This window comes from Salmo trutta, unplaced genomic scaffold, assembly GCF_901001165.1.
Source record: "Salmo trutta unplaced genomic scaffold, fSalTru1.1, whole genome shotgun sequence".
NCBI lineage: Eukaryota > Metazoa > Chordata > Actinopteri > Salmoniformes > Salmonidae > Salmo > Salmo trutta.
The window spans coordinates 319,024-332,853 of record NW_021822687.1 but is presented as its reverse complement, the minus strand read 5'-3'; the positions used below and the strand labels follow the sequence as shown (position 1 = coordinate 332,853).

General features: G+C 42.4%; 1 long non-coding RNA gene across 1 annotated transcript; it reads left to right on the top strand.

Annotated features, from left to right (window-relative positions):
* Positions 1-1,508: 1,508 nt before the first annotated feature.
* On the top strand, positions 1,509-3,777 carry LOC115183309 (uncharacterized). The gene is made up of 3 exons (XR_003874025.1): positions 1,509-1,756; positions 3,449-3,581; positions 3,717-3,777. It is a non-coding gene; the product is annotated as an uncharacterized LOC115183309 (long non-coding RNA).
* The last annotated feature ends 10,053 nt before the right edge of the window (positions 3,778-13,830 follow it).

Genomic DNA, 13,830 nt, shown 5'->3' with positions numbered 1-13,830 from the left:
GGAGTAGTGTAGGGTGTAGTGAAGTACTCTAACAGGAGTAGTGTAGGGTGTAGTGAAAGTACTGTAACAGGAGTAGTGTAGGGTGTAGTGAAGGGACTGTATCAGGAGTAGTTTAGGGTGTAGTGAAGGGACTGTAAAATTAGTAGTGTAGGGCGTAGTGAAAGTACTGTAACAGGAGTAGTGTAGTGAAGGTACTGTAACAGGAGTAGTGTAGGGTGTAGTGAAAGTACTGTAACAGGAGTTGTGTAGGGTGTAGTGAAGGTACTGTAACAGAAGTAGTGTAGGGTGTTGTGAATGTACTGTAACAGGAGTGGTTTAGGGTGTAGTGAAGGTATTCTAACAGGAGTAGTGAAGGGTATAGTGAAGGTACTGTAACAGGAGTAGTGTAGGGTGTAGTGAAGGTTCTGTAACAGGAGTAGTGTAGGGTGTAGTGAAGGTACTGTAACAGGAGTAGTGTAGGGTGTAGTGAAGGTACTGTGACAGGAGTAGTGTAGGGTGTAGTGAAGGTACTGTAACAGGAGTAGTGTACAGTGTAGTGAAGGTACTGTAACAGGAGTAGTGTACGGTGTAGTGAAGGTACTGTGACAGGAGTAGTGTAGGGTGTAGTGAAGATACTGTAACAGGAGTAGTGTAGGGTGTAGTGAAGGTACTGTGACAGGAGTAGTGTAGGGTGTAGTGAAGGTACTGTAACAGGAGTAGTGTAGGGTGTAGTGAAGTACTCTAACAGGAGTAGTGTAGGGTGTAGTGAAGGTACTGTGACAGGAGTAGTGTAGGGTGGTGAAGGTACTGTGGACACGGAGTAGTGTAGGGTTAGTGAAGGTACTCGAACAGGAGTAGTGTAGAGATGTAGTGAAGGTACTGTGACAGGAGTAGTGTAGGATGTAGTGAAGGTACGTAACAGGAGTAGGTGTAGGATGTATTAGGGGTACTGTAACAGGAGTAGTGTAGGGTGTATTGAAGGTACTGTGACAGGAGAAGTGTAGGGTGTAGTGAAGGTAATGTAACAGGAGTAGTGTAGGGTGTAGTGAAGGTAATGTAACAGGAGTAGTGTAGGGTGTAGTGAAGGTACTGTGACAGGAGTAGTGTAGGGTGTAGTGAAGGTACTGTAACAGGAGTAGTGTAGGGTGTAGTGAAGGTTCTGTAACATGAGTAGTGTAGGGTGTAGTGAAGGTACTGTAACAGGAGTAGTGTAGGGTGTAGTGAAGGTACTGTAACAGGAGTAGTGTAGGGTGTAGTGAAGGTACTGTAACAGGAGTAGTGTAGGGTGTAGTGAAGGTACTGTAACAGGAGTAGCATAGGCTGTAGTGAAGGTACTGTAACAGGAGTAGTGTAGGGTGTTGTGAAGGTACTGTAACAGGAGTGGTTTAGGGTGTAGTGAAGGTACTGTAACAGGAGTAGGGTGTAGTGAAGGTACTCTAACAGGAGTAGTGTAGGGTGTAGTGAAGGTACTGTAACAGGAGTAGTGTAGGGTGTAGTGAAGGTACAGTGACAGGAGTAGGGGTGTAGTGAAGCTTCTGTAACAGGAGTAGTGTAGGGTGTAGTGAAGGTACTGTAACAGGAGTAGTGTAGAGTGTAGTGAAGGTACTGTACCAGGAGTAGTGTACGGTGTAGTGAAAGTACTGTAACAGGAGTAGTGTAGGGTGTAGTGAAGGTACTCGAACAGGAGTAGTGTAGGATGTAGTGAAGGTACTGTGACAGGAGTAGTGTAGGATGTAGTGAAGGGACTGTAAAATTAGTAGTGTAGGGTGTAGTGAAAGTACTGTAACAGGAGTAGTGTAGTGAAGGTACTGTAACAGGAGTAGTGTAGGGTGTAGTGAAAGTACTGTAACAGGAGTTGTGTAGGGTGTAGTGAAGGTACTGTAACAGGAGTAGTGTAGGGTGTAGTGAAGGTACTGTAACAGGAGTAGTGTAGGCTGTAGTGAAGGTACTGTAACAGGAGTAGTGTAGGGTGTTGTGAAGGTACTGTAACAGGAGTGGTTTAGGGTGTAGTGAAGGTACTCTAACAGGAGTAGTGTAGGGTATAGTGAAGGTACTGTAACAGGAGTAGTGTAGGGTGTAGTGAAGGTACTGTAACAGGAGTAGTGTAGGGTGTAGTGAAGGTACTGTAACAGGAGTAGTGTAGGGTGTAGTGAAGGTACTGTGACAGGAGTAGGGTAGGGTGTAGTGAAGGTACTGTAACAGGAGTAGTGTAGTGTGTAGTGAAGGTACTGTACCAGGAGTAGTGTACGGTGTAGTGAAAGTACTGTAACAGGAGTAGTGTAGGGCGTAATGAAGGTACTATAACAGGAGTAGTGTAGGGTGTAGTGAAGGTACTGTAACAGGAGTAGTGTAGGCTGTAGTGAAGGTACTGTAACAGGAGTAGTGTAGGGTGTAGTGAAGGTACTGTGACAGGAGTAGTGTAGGGTGTAGTGAAGGTACTGTAACAGGAGTAGTGTAGGGTGTAGTGAAGTACTCTAACAGGAGTAGTGTAGGGTGTAGTGAAGGTACTGTGACAGGAGTAGTGTAGGGTGTAGTGAAGGTACTGTGACAGGAGTAGTGTAGGGTGTAGTGAAGGTACTGTAACAGGAGTAGTGTAGGGTGTAGTGAAGGTACTGTAACAGGAGTAGTGTAGAGTGTAGTGAAGGTACTGTACCAGGAGTAGTGTACGGTGTAGTGAAAGTACTGTAACAGGAGTAGTGTAGGGCGTAGTGAAGGTACTATAACAGGAGTAGTGTGGGGTGTAGTGAAGGTACTGTAACAGGAGTAGTGTAGGGTGTAGTGAAGGTACTGTAACAGGAGTAGTGTAGGGTGTAGTGAAGGTACTGTGACAGGAGTAGTGTAGGGTGTCGTGAAGGTACTGTAACAGGAGTAGTGTAGGGTGTAGTGAAGTACTCTAACAGGAGTAGTGTAGGGTGTAGTGAAGGTACTGTGACAGGAGTAGTGTAGGGTGTAGTGAAGGTACTGTAACAGGAGTAGTGTAGGGTGTAGTGAAGGTACTCGAACAGGAGTAGTGTAGGATGTAGTGAAGGTACTGTGACAGGAGTAGTGTAGGATGTAGTGAAGATACTGTAACAGGAGTAGTGTAGGGTGTAGTGAAGGTACTGTAACAGGAGTAGTGTAGGGTGTAGTGAAGGTACTGTGACAGGAGAAGTGTAGGGTGTAGTGAAGGTAATGTAACAGGAGTAGTGTAGGGTGTAGTGAAGGTACTGTGACAGGAGTAGTGTAGGGTGTAGTGAAGGTTCTGTAACATGAGTAGTGTAGGGTGTAGTGAAGGTACTGTAACAGGAGTAGTGTAGGGTGTAGTGAAGGTACTCGAACAGGAGTAGTGTAGGATGTAGTGAAGGGACTGTAAAATTAGTAGTGTAGGGTGTAGTGAAAGTACTGTAACAGGAGTAGTGTAGTGAAGGTACTGTAACAGGAGTAGTGTAGGGTGTAGTGAAAGTACTGTAACAGGAGTTGTGTAGTGAAGGTACTGTAACAGGAGTAGTGTAGTGAAGGTACTGTAACAGGAGTTGTGTAGGGTGTAGTGAAGGTACTGTAACAGGAGTATTGTAGGGTGTAGTGAAGTTACTGTAACAGGAGTAGTGTAGGGTGTAGTGAAGGTACTGTAACAGGAGTAGTGTAGGGTGTAGTGAAGGTACTGTAACAGGAGTTGTGTAGGGTGTAGTGAAGGTACTGTAACAGGAGTAGTGTAGGGTGTAGTGAAGGTACAGTGACAGGAGTAGGGTGTAGTGAAGGTACTGTAACAGGAGTAGTGTAGGGTGTAGTGAAGGTACTGTAACAGGAGTAGTGTAGTGTTTTGTGAAGGTACTGTAACAGGAGTAAGATTAGTGGTGACCAGCCTTTTTCGTTGGTAACCAACCTTCGTTGTGTTTCCACTTTCATTGTTTTATGATCATACCGTAGCCTCTCTGTAGTGGAGGTCAGGGAGTCCACAGTCATTTCAATATCTTATTTTAGGCTCCTATTTCATCATTTTATTGCTGTAATTCCTTGATGGTTTTAGGGCCTCGAACCCCTCTAGAAACCCAGGTTTTTAACTGAAAGCTCATGCTTGTCATCAATGCCCTGTCTTCTGCTGACATTGTTATAAAATCCTTCCCTTCCATTGTTATATTCAGAAGTTTACAGGTGGCTTCCCGTCAGGTCCCTGGAGGAGAGGTCTGCTCTTGGTCTGTTCAATCTGTATGATTCATGTTGGGGCATATCAAAGTGTTATACTCAGAGGTCTGCTCTGGTCTCTTCAATGTGTATGATTCATGTTGGGGCATATCAGTGTTGATCAATAAATATTTAATGGTTCTCTATATTATCCAGAATGTTTGTTCTGAAGATTTCAATTAATCCTACATGTTACGATTAATTCATCTCTATTTATTTTATTAAATAGAGTTTTTACTTAAAGGTGACTTAAACGCGTGATTTCATACCTCGCTGTAGTCCAGGTACCTCAGTGGTGATCATTGTGTGTGTGAGTGTGGCTGTGTTGGTGTTTGCTGTCATCCCCCTCATATTCTACAGGTGCTGGATCAGCAACAAGGCTCTAGGTGAGATATCATCAATATCACACACGTCCACTCACGCACACATACCCACATCACGTTCACACATGCAAGCTCACACACACACATATGCACGCACAAACATGCACACACACACACACACACAGAGTTATAATATATGTTGTGTTATCCAAAGGTTCAATCTCTAACAGGCCTGATGCAGGAAGCACTGGAGAGGTGAGAGAGAGAGAGAGAGAGAGAGAGAGAGAGAGAGAGAGAGAGAGAGAGAGAGTTTTGAGTTTTTATAAAACCTTTATTTTATACTCAAGTATTAACATCAATAATGACACACTGCCTTTTCAGAAATGAAACACCAAATGTAATTCTTAAAATAAAAGAAAAAAATACAAAACACTAAAATAACAAAAAATGTAAAAATAAAAGAAAATAAAAAAATGCTAACAAACATATACATTCAGCTTATTTCATCAACAAAAAATAATTTCCCCTCCTCTACATAACAAAGCGCTCCTTCGTATGCCCACTTCTCCTCAAACAATGGGAGATCTTTTACAGCTGAGAAGAACTCAAAATCTACTTTTATTCTTATTTTCACTAATCCTTTAAAAACACATCTTACATCCTGCCCATATCCCGTTTCTATCTTATGTTTCCTACTCAAAAAAATGGACATCTTAGCTTGTCCCAAAATAAAATTTAACAGTTGACATTTTCTTTTCTGTTGCTTTCTATATTGAAACCCCAAAATAAAAACAGTGTTATTGAAAATCTCCCCTACAGCTTTAAACAAAGACTCCAGCATTTCCAAGAGAGGTTTAATCCTCTCACACTCCACAAAACAGTGAAAAATGGTTTCTCTTATATTACAAAAAGGACATCCATCTCCAACATCTGAGTTAATAACAGATACAAAAGCATTAACTGCAATGATGCCATGCAAAACCCTCCATTGCATATCACCAGTACCCTTTTGTAACGGTGGCTTGTACAGTGCTCTCCATGCTGGCTTTACCTTGTCATCAATGCCCAATTTTACCCTCCATGGAGTGTCTTTTCTATTTTTCAATTTATCTTTATTCAACACCTTGACACACCCCCTATATAATTCTTTCCCATTCACCTCATCCAAACCCACCTCTTCCAACCCTCTCAAATCCAGTAATATCGCCTTTCTTTCTGACTCTGGGATATTTGGTGTAATCCCTAGTCTTGGAAATGAGACGTCTTCATCTTGTTCCTTCTTGTGGCTATGAAGCATACCCCACTCTTCTGCTGACAGAGCCTTCCTGCAGCTTCCCAGCATTTGTCCTACAATCCTTTCCGACCTCACCCCCAAATGTTCAGCCACCCGTCTACCATCCATTAAGGCGGGCCCAGCCACGGCCATTAACTGTTTTAAGGTGATGATTTTGCCCTTCACCAGAATCTTGGAAAAATGTGGAACATCTGCAGTTGTGCAATCCAGTCTTGCCCCATACACCAGAGGTTCCTCCAACAGCCAATGCACTGACTCCGCTGAAGTTCGTCTGGACACCTTCATTATGCTCCACACCCTAAGAAGGCCTCTGTAAAACGGAGGTATTCCCTCCCTGGAAATCTGGCTACTATCAACCAAAAATAAAGCTTTCTTTAAACCTAATCCTCCAACCTGCTGTAATACAAGACCTGCCACCCCTCTCCAAACCACATTTTCCTGTCCATAAAGCAACCTTTGAATAAACTGCAACCGGAAAGCAGCAGCCCTACTAGCAAGATGTACGAGACCTTGTCCCCCCTCCTCTTTTGACAAATACAAAACACTTTGTGGAACCCAGTGATATTTATCCCAAAAGAAATCCACAATTATTGCCTGTATCTTAGCCAGAAGGCCAGATGGTGGTTCTAAAACTGACAACCGATGCCACAGTGCAGAGGCAATCACATTGTTAACTATAATAGTGCGCCCTCTATATGACATACGAGATAGCAACCAACGCCATCTCCTTATCCTCCCTTCCACCATTTCAACCACCCCAATCCAATTTTTTTCCATAGTCCCCTCATCTCCTAGGTACACTCCAAGATACTTAAAACCTCCCTTACACCATTCCAGCCCCCCTGGCAAAGCCATGATCCCTCCATCCCATTCTCCAATCTGTAAAGCACAACTCTTTTCCCAATTTACCTTTGCAGAGGATATTCCCCTAAAACGATCAACCATTAGACTCAAACTATCCACCTCCGCTTGATTTTTCACTAAAACAACTACATCATCAGCATAGGCTGAGAGACGAATAGGAGGAATGTCCCTTGAAAGGTACACCCCTTCAATGTGACTTCTTATGCTATTTAGTAGTGGCTCTATAGCAATGGCATATAACATTCCCGACAAAGAACATCCCTGCCTAATACCCCTACACACTTTAAAAGGAGCACTCAAACCACCGTTAACTTTCAATACACTTTCAATGTCACCATATATCACCTCTATCATGGCAATAAAACCAGAGCTGAACCCAAACGCCTCCAAAGTGTGCCATAAATATTGATGTTCAACTCGGTCAAATGCCTTTTCCTGATCAATTGAAATTAGACCAGCATCCAACCCAATAGCCCTAGAGACGTCCAAAAAATCACGAATCAGAGAAATGTTATCTCCTATCTGCCTGCCAGGAACACAGTAGGACTGGTCCGTATGTATGATTTGCCCCATCACCTCCCTCAACCTGTTGGACAAAGCTTTTGACAGGATCTTATAATCAGTGCACAATAAAGCCACCGGCCTCCAGTTCTTCACCTCCCTAGGGTCACCCTTTTTGGGCAGTAGGGTGAGGACAGCCCTTCTGCAGCTTATTGGTAGTAACCCTCCGGTTAAACTATCATTAACTACTGCTAGCCAATCCTCTCCCAACATAGCCCAAAAAGACTTAAAAAAGTCAACGGGAAGCCCATCAATGCCTGGTGCCCTTCCATTTTCCATGCCTTTTAATGCAGTGTATAACTCCTGCAAAGACAATGGTTGCTCAAGCTCAACCTGAGCTTCTGCAGCCACCTGTGGGAGCCCATCGAAGAACTGCTGTGTCACTGTTTTATCCTCTTTGTACTCACACTTGTAGAGCTCAGCATAGAACTCTACTGCCCTCTTTCTAATTTCACTAGGTCTAGTGAGCTCTTGTCCAACAGCTGATTTGAGACAATGAATAATTTTTCTTTGTCCATTCTTTTTCTCTAAACCAAAGAAAAATTTGGATGAGGCATCCATTTCAGAGATTCCCTGAAACTTACTTCTCACCAATGCCCCCTGTGCTCTGATACCCAGCAGGTCTGCCAATGCAGCTTTTTTCCTCTTGAGGGCCTGAGTGTGGCCTCGATCTCCTGTGGTCTCAACCAACGTCATGAGTTCCACTATTTCAGTCTCTAGGGCTTTCATTGATCTGGTGATATCCTTGGTGACATTCCTCGTGTATTGCTTACAGAATTGTTGAATGTGGATTTTCCCTATATCCCACCACTGTTGAAGGGATACAAAACTGGCCTTTTGAGACCTCCACCTCTCCCAGAAAAAACTAAAACATTTCCTGAAGTGAGCATCACTCAATAAAGTTATGTTAAAATGCCAGTATGCGCTTTTGGGTTTTACATCGTTAATGAACACCACCTCTGTTATTAAACAATGATCAGAAAATCCCACTGGGGTTATCACACTTGATTTACAGACCTGAGATTGATGCTCAAAACAATAAAACCTATCTAACCTGGCCATAGAGATGGTGTTCTCCCTCACATGCACCCAGGTATACTGCCTTGTGCCTCCATGTTGACTCCGCCAAATGTCACACAGTTCATTTGTTACAATGAGACGTTTTAAAAAAGTCCTTGAGGCTATATGAGGTTCTTTGTGGTTTCTATCTAAATCACTGACTGTGCAGTTAAAATCCCCAGCAATAAATAGATAATCTTCCTTGTTACATTTCTCAATGGTATTTGATAATGTCTCTAAAAAGCATACCCTCTCAACTGCCACCACTGGGGCATATACATTTATCAGACACATAGTGATGTTTTCATACCTTACTCTAACTTTTAGTAACCTCCCCTCAACTACCTCTTCAACCTCATATGACAAAGGCAAAAACCCTTTTGAGAACAATATGGCCACACCCCCACTTTTTGTGTTTTTATGACTACACACCACTGTCCCCCCCCACTCCTGTTTCCACATAACTTCATTTTCCAAATTACTATGCGTTTCTTGTAGAAAAATGATGTCACTTCCCTTTCCCCTAATTAACTCATACACTATGGCTCTTTTTTTAACGTCTCTTGCCCCATTTACATTTAAAGAAGAAATCTTAAAACTGCTCATGGTTGAAGAAAAAAATACAGAGGAAGACCCAGAAACCACATCTCTTTACAGAGTTAAAACTGCGACTGAACTCTTTCATTTCCTTTAGAATTTACATCACTTATCACTCTCGTTACCACTTTCTTGAGTCTAGCAATTTCAGGGCTTGTCAAACCTCCCCCTGTTATTTTTGACATCAGAAACTTTGCTGATTCAATAAACAATTCACTTTCAGGGAAAAAATCTGTTATATTATAATCCTGCATATATTTCTTCCCTTTTGTCAACTTCAGAAATTGACGTACCTTCCCAATCCCATACCTCCCTTCCTCCCCATTTATCTCACTATTTTGTTGTGACGCATCAGATGACTCACTCTCGCTATCCTCCCCAGAAGAAAACTCCACCATCTCTACAACCTGTTTATCTTCAAGTGAATTATCCATCTCTACCTTCCTCTTGGAATTAGACCCTTCCCCACCCCTTACATTTTTCCTCTTACTCCTCGGTATTTTGAAAACAGCTGCTTCCTTTCCCATTATTTCAATCTCCTCTTGACCTCCAATTTCGTTTTCCAGCACCACCTCAGCGACGGCAGTCGCAATCTCACCGACTGTTTCCCCTCCCTCTTTGTTCTGAACTACAACAATTGACCCCGTATCCACACTGCCTTCCTCTCCTACTTTTCCTACCACATCTGCCCACCTTCTCCCTTCCCCTGCACCCTTAGCATGTTCATCCCTTCGCGGTGGTGCGTTAGCTGCACCAGCACTAGAGCTGCTACCGGGCTCTGCGTGCTCATTCTCGGGACAATTACGCACCAAATGCCCCTCTCTTCCACAGCCAAAGCATTTCATCGATTCAGTAGAAGCGTAAAAGACATAATCAAATCCATCAATCTTAAAACTGAATGCTAAATTCAGTTCATCAGTGTCCTTTTTTAAAATCATATGCACTTGTCTCCTATGCGACACGACATGCTTCAGCAACGGAGATTTGCATCCAAAAAGAACCTTCTTTATTGTTGATACAATTTGACCATGACGAGATAACTCTCGCTCCAACACTTCATCTCTAACAAATGGTGGCACGTTAGAAAGTATAACTTTCTTTGCCGGATTCATAAGCGGAAATACCGGTGTCTGTGTTTCCCTCAACACAACACCACTCTCAACTATCGTATTCACCTTTTCAATGGAATCTAAGAATATCACTACAGCGCTATTCATCCTTGAAGCTGATTTGATACTATCATACCCAATGATAACACCCACTGCCAAACTACATTCTTCCACTGAACACCCGGCCGCAGCAGGAATCTTTACTCCATGTCGCCGACTAAGTTTTTCAAACTCCAAACTTCCGCGAGTGGCCATTGCAACCAGCCCCACCCGCTGGTTGTGCCCTCGCGAAAACCAACCTCAACGATCCCACCACCCCTATACGTGCTTAGTGATATTTAGACAAGATACCCTTAAAACAACTAAACTAATCAACATATATATATACACACCAAAACCCAATAGGGTGAAGATAATTCCAGTCGCTCTCACAATCACTCCTGCTTCACGACTCACTCCCAGCATGCACTCCAACGAGAGAGAGAGAGAGAGAGAGAGAGAGGAGAGAGAGAGAGAGAGAGAGAGAGAGAGAGAGAGAGAGAGAACGAGAGAGAGAGAGAGAGAGAGAGAGAGAGAGAGAGAGAGAGAGAGAGAGAGAAAGAGAGAGAGAGAGAGAGAGAGAGAGAGAGAAAGCTAGAGAGAGAGAGAGAGAGAGAGAGAGAGAGAGAGAGAGAGAGAGAGAGAGAGAGAGAGAGAGAGCTTGTGTGCGCGTCTTTCTTTACCGAATGATTCTCCTCGCTGTCTAACATGTTGATGATGAGGAGGATGGTGAGGATGAAGAAAGTTGAACTTCTACCCAGAATGCAGTGGACTCTCAGCCCGTGTCCAACACTGACCCAGAATGCATTGCTCATGACCCCACCCTCTACCAGTCAGCCTATCAGGCGCTGGACCAAAAAGCATTGGCTGTCTACCAGAGCCTCGACGATGTCACAGCTACTGACTCTGAATAGACTCTGTAACACTAATTCAAGTCTATCATGTAATTAAGTTCTAATATGTAATTCTATATTCTGTAGTCTGAAGAGAAGAGGTTGTCTGATGGTCTGGTTGTGACACAGTGTTCTTGTTACCAGAGCTGGGGTCCAATTTAATTAAATTCCATTTAAATACATGAATACATTCAATCCGTGAATAGAATTTCACTTCACTTCCTGAATTGACTGAGTTAAAACATATAGTTCATTAGAATAACTGTAACCTCGTCCCCAGGCTCAATAGAGAGAGAGACTGGTGGTGGAGATTATAGTAGATTTATTCATCAGTACTGATAACATTCTGTAGGGGGCAATGTGGAGGTCGTTCTATTGGTTTACTGAGATCTCAGTAGCTTGTCTGTTATGTGATGACATCATTCATTAAGGGGAGTTGGGTTGTAGAGGAGGGATGTTTCTTCTGTTCATTTACATTTTAGTCATTTACCAGACGCTCTCATCCAGAGCAACATACATTTTTTTTCTGTACTGGTCCCCTGTGGGAATCAAACCCACAACCCTGGCGTTGCAAACACCATGCTCTACCAACTGGGCCACACGGGATTTACTGTTCAGAAACTCATCTGTTGAGTTGATCATTTACAAAGACAGTATTTGGATCAATTAAATGTCAGAAAAAGTTATAAAACATATTGATGTTTACTTTAACTATATTGTCATCATCTCAACATTGTGTTCCTCCTGAAATAAACATGGTAACTTTAGAACAGAGAAGTTGACAGTTTTAAGACTTAGTCACCTACAGGAAGCCGAGTTGTCTGGTGGTTTAGAAGTCTAACCTCCGGCCTGATTGAACCAGTTTCACTCAGCAGCACATATAGACCTGGAGACACTGAGGTCACTACAGAGAAATGAGGATGTTTCAGCTAATGTTCACCCTCTTCTCCTACCACCACCATCACTATCTCAATGTCTTTGACATTAGTTTTATTATGTTGATTTCACTTTTGTTTATTATCTACTTCACTTGCTTTGGCAATGTAAAAATATGCTTCCTATGCCAATAAAGCAATTTGAATAGAATTGAATTGAAAGACAGAGAGAGACAGATAGAGAGGAGTGGCGTGTCAGAGGGGGAGGAGCTTACAGTTAAGGAAGACAAAGCATTTCAGAAACACCCTGCTGTCAAATGAATAGCTGACAGACAAGCTGTTGTGGACCTGTGCTAGCTGGTAGTATAGTAAAGTAACTTTAACAGTATAGTAACTGTGATAGTAAAGTAACTTTAACAGTATAGCAACTCTGATAGTAAAGTAACTTTAACAGTATTGTAACTGTGGTAGTAAAGTCACTTTAACAGTATAGTAACTGTGATAATAAAGTTACTTAAACGGTATAGTAACTGTGTTAGTAACGTAACTTTAACAGTATAGTATCTGTGGTAGTAAAGTAACTTTAACAGTATAGTAACTGTGATAGTAAAGTAACTTTAACAGTATAGTAACTGTGGTAGTAAAGTAACTTTAACAGTATAGTAACTGTGATAGTAAAGTAACTTTAACAATATAGTAACTGTGATAGTAAAGTAACTTTAACAGTATAGTAACTGAGGTAGTAAAGTAACTTTAACAGTATAGTAACTGTGATAATAAAGTTACTTTAACAGTATAGTAAAGTAATTTTAAGGGTATAGTAACTGTGGTTGTAAAGTAACTACCAGTATAGTAACTGTGATAGTAAAGTAACTTTAACAGTATAGTAACTGTGGTAGTAAAGTAACTTTAACAGTAAAGCAACTGAGGAGTAACTGTCCAGAATAAAGATACTCCATGTTGTCTCCTGCTGTCTCCTCTCAGGTGAGGTCTGTAGGGTATGCAGGGCTAAAGTAAGATGTATGCAGGGTTAAAGTAAGATGTATGCAGGGCTAAAGTAAGATGTATGCAGGGTTAAGGGAAGATGTATGCAGGGCGAAATTAAGATTGGCAAGGCTAAAGTAAGATGTATGCAGGGTTAAAGGAAGATGTATGCAGGGCTAAATGAAGATGTATGCAGGGCTAAAGTAAGATGTATGCCGGGTTAAGGGAAGATGTATGCAGGGCTAAAGTAAGCTGTATGCAGGGCTAAAGTAAGATGTATGCAGGGCTAAAGTAAGATGTATGCAGGGTTAAGGGAAGATGTATGCAGGGCTAAAGTAAGATGTATGCAGGGCTAAAGTAAGATGTATGCAGGGTTAAAGGAAGATGTATGCAGGGCTAAAGTAAGATTTATGCAGTGTTAAAGTTAGATTTGTGCAGGGTTCACGTTAGATTTGAGCAGGGTTAATGTTAGATTTGAGCAGGGTTAAAGTATATCTCACAGGTCAACAGTTGTGACTGTACCCTGTGTTTCTGTTTGACAGCTCTGTGTGTTGTGGTGTCAGCTGTCATTAATGTGGAGGAAGTGGTAGGAGGACAAGTCACTGTGGGCTGCACATTCACATTGGCAGGGAACAACAACAAATACTTCTGCAAGGGGACATGTTCTGGTAAAGACATTCTGGTTGAAACTAAGAGGAGCAAGAATGTAACTCAAGGAAGATACACCTCCACAACCCTCCCAAACCACTCTACAACATCCCCAAACACCTCCACAACCCTCCCAAACCTCTCTACAACATTCCCAAACACATTCACAACCCTCCCAAACCTCTCTACAACATCCCCAACAAACACCTTCACAACCCTCCTAAACCTCACAACATCCTCTTACCTCTCTACAATGTTTCGGGCATCTAGAGATATCAGTGGTCTTCCTCTATCACGAGCAGGTATGATGAATCTCTCATCTTAGACATTACAACTAATGAAAAACAGTAATGCTGTCCTCTCTCTCTCTTTCAGCTAATGTTATCTGTCCCAGGAAGCATTTGAGGCCATGTAGATGTGAGTCTCAAAGAGGCCCACAGGAAG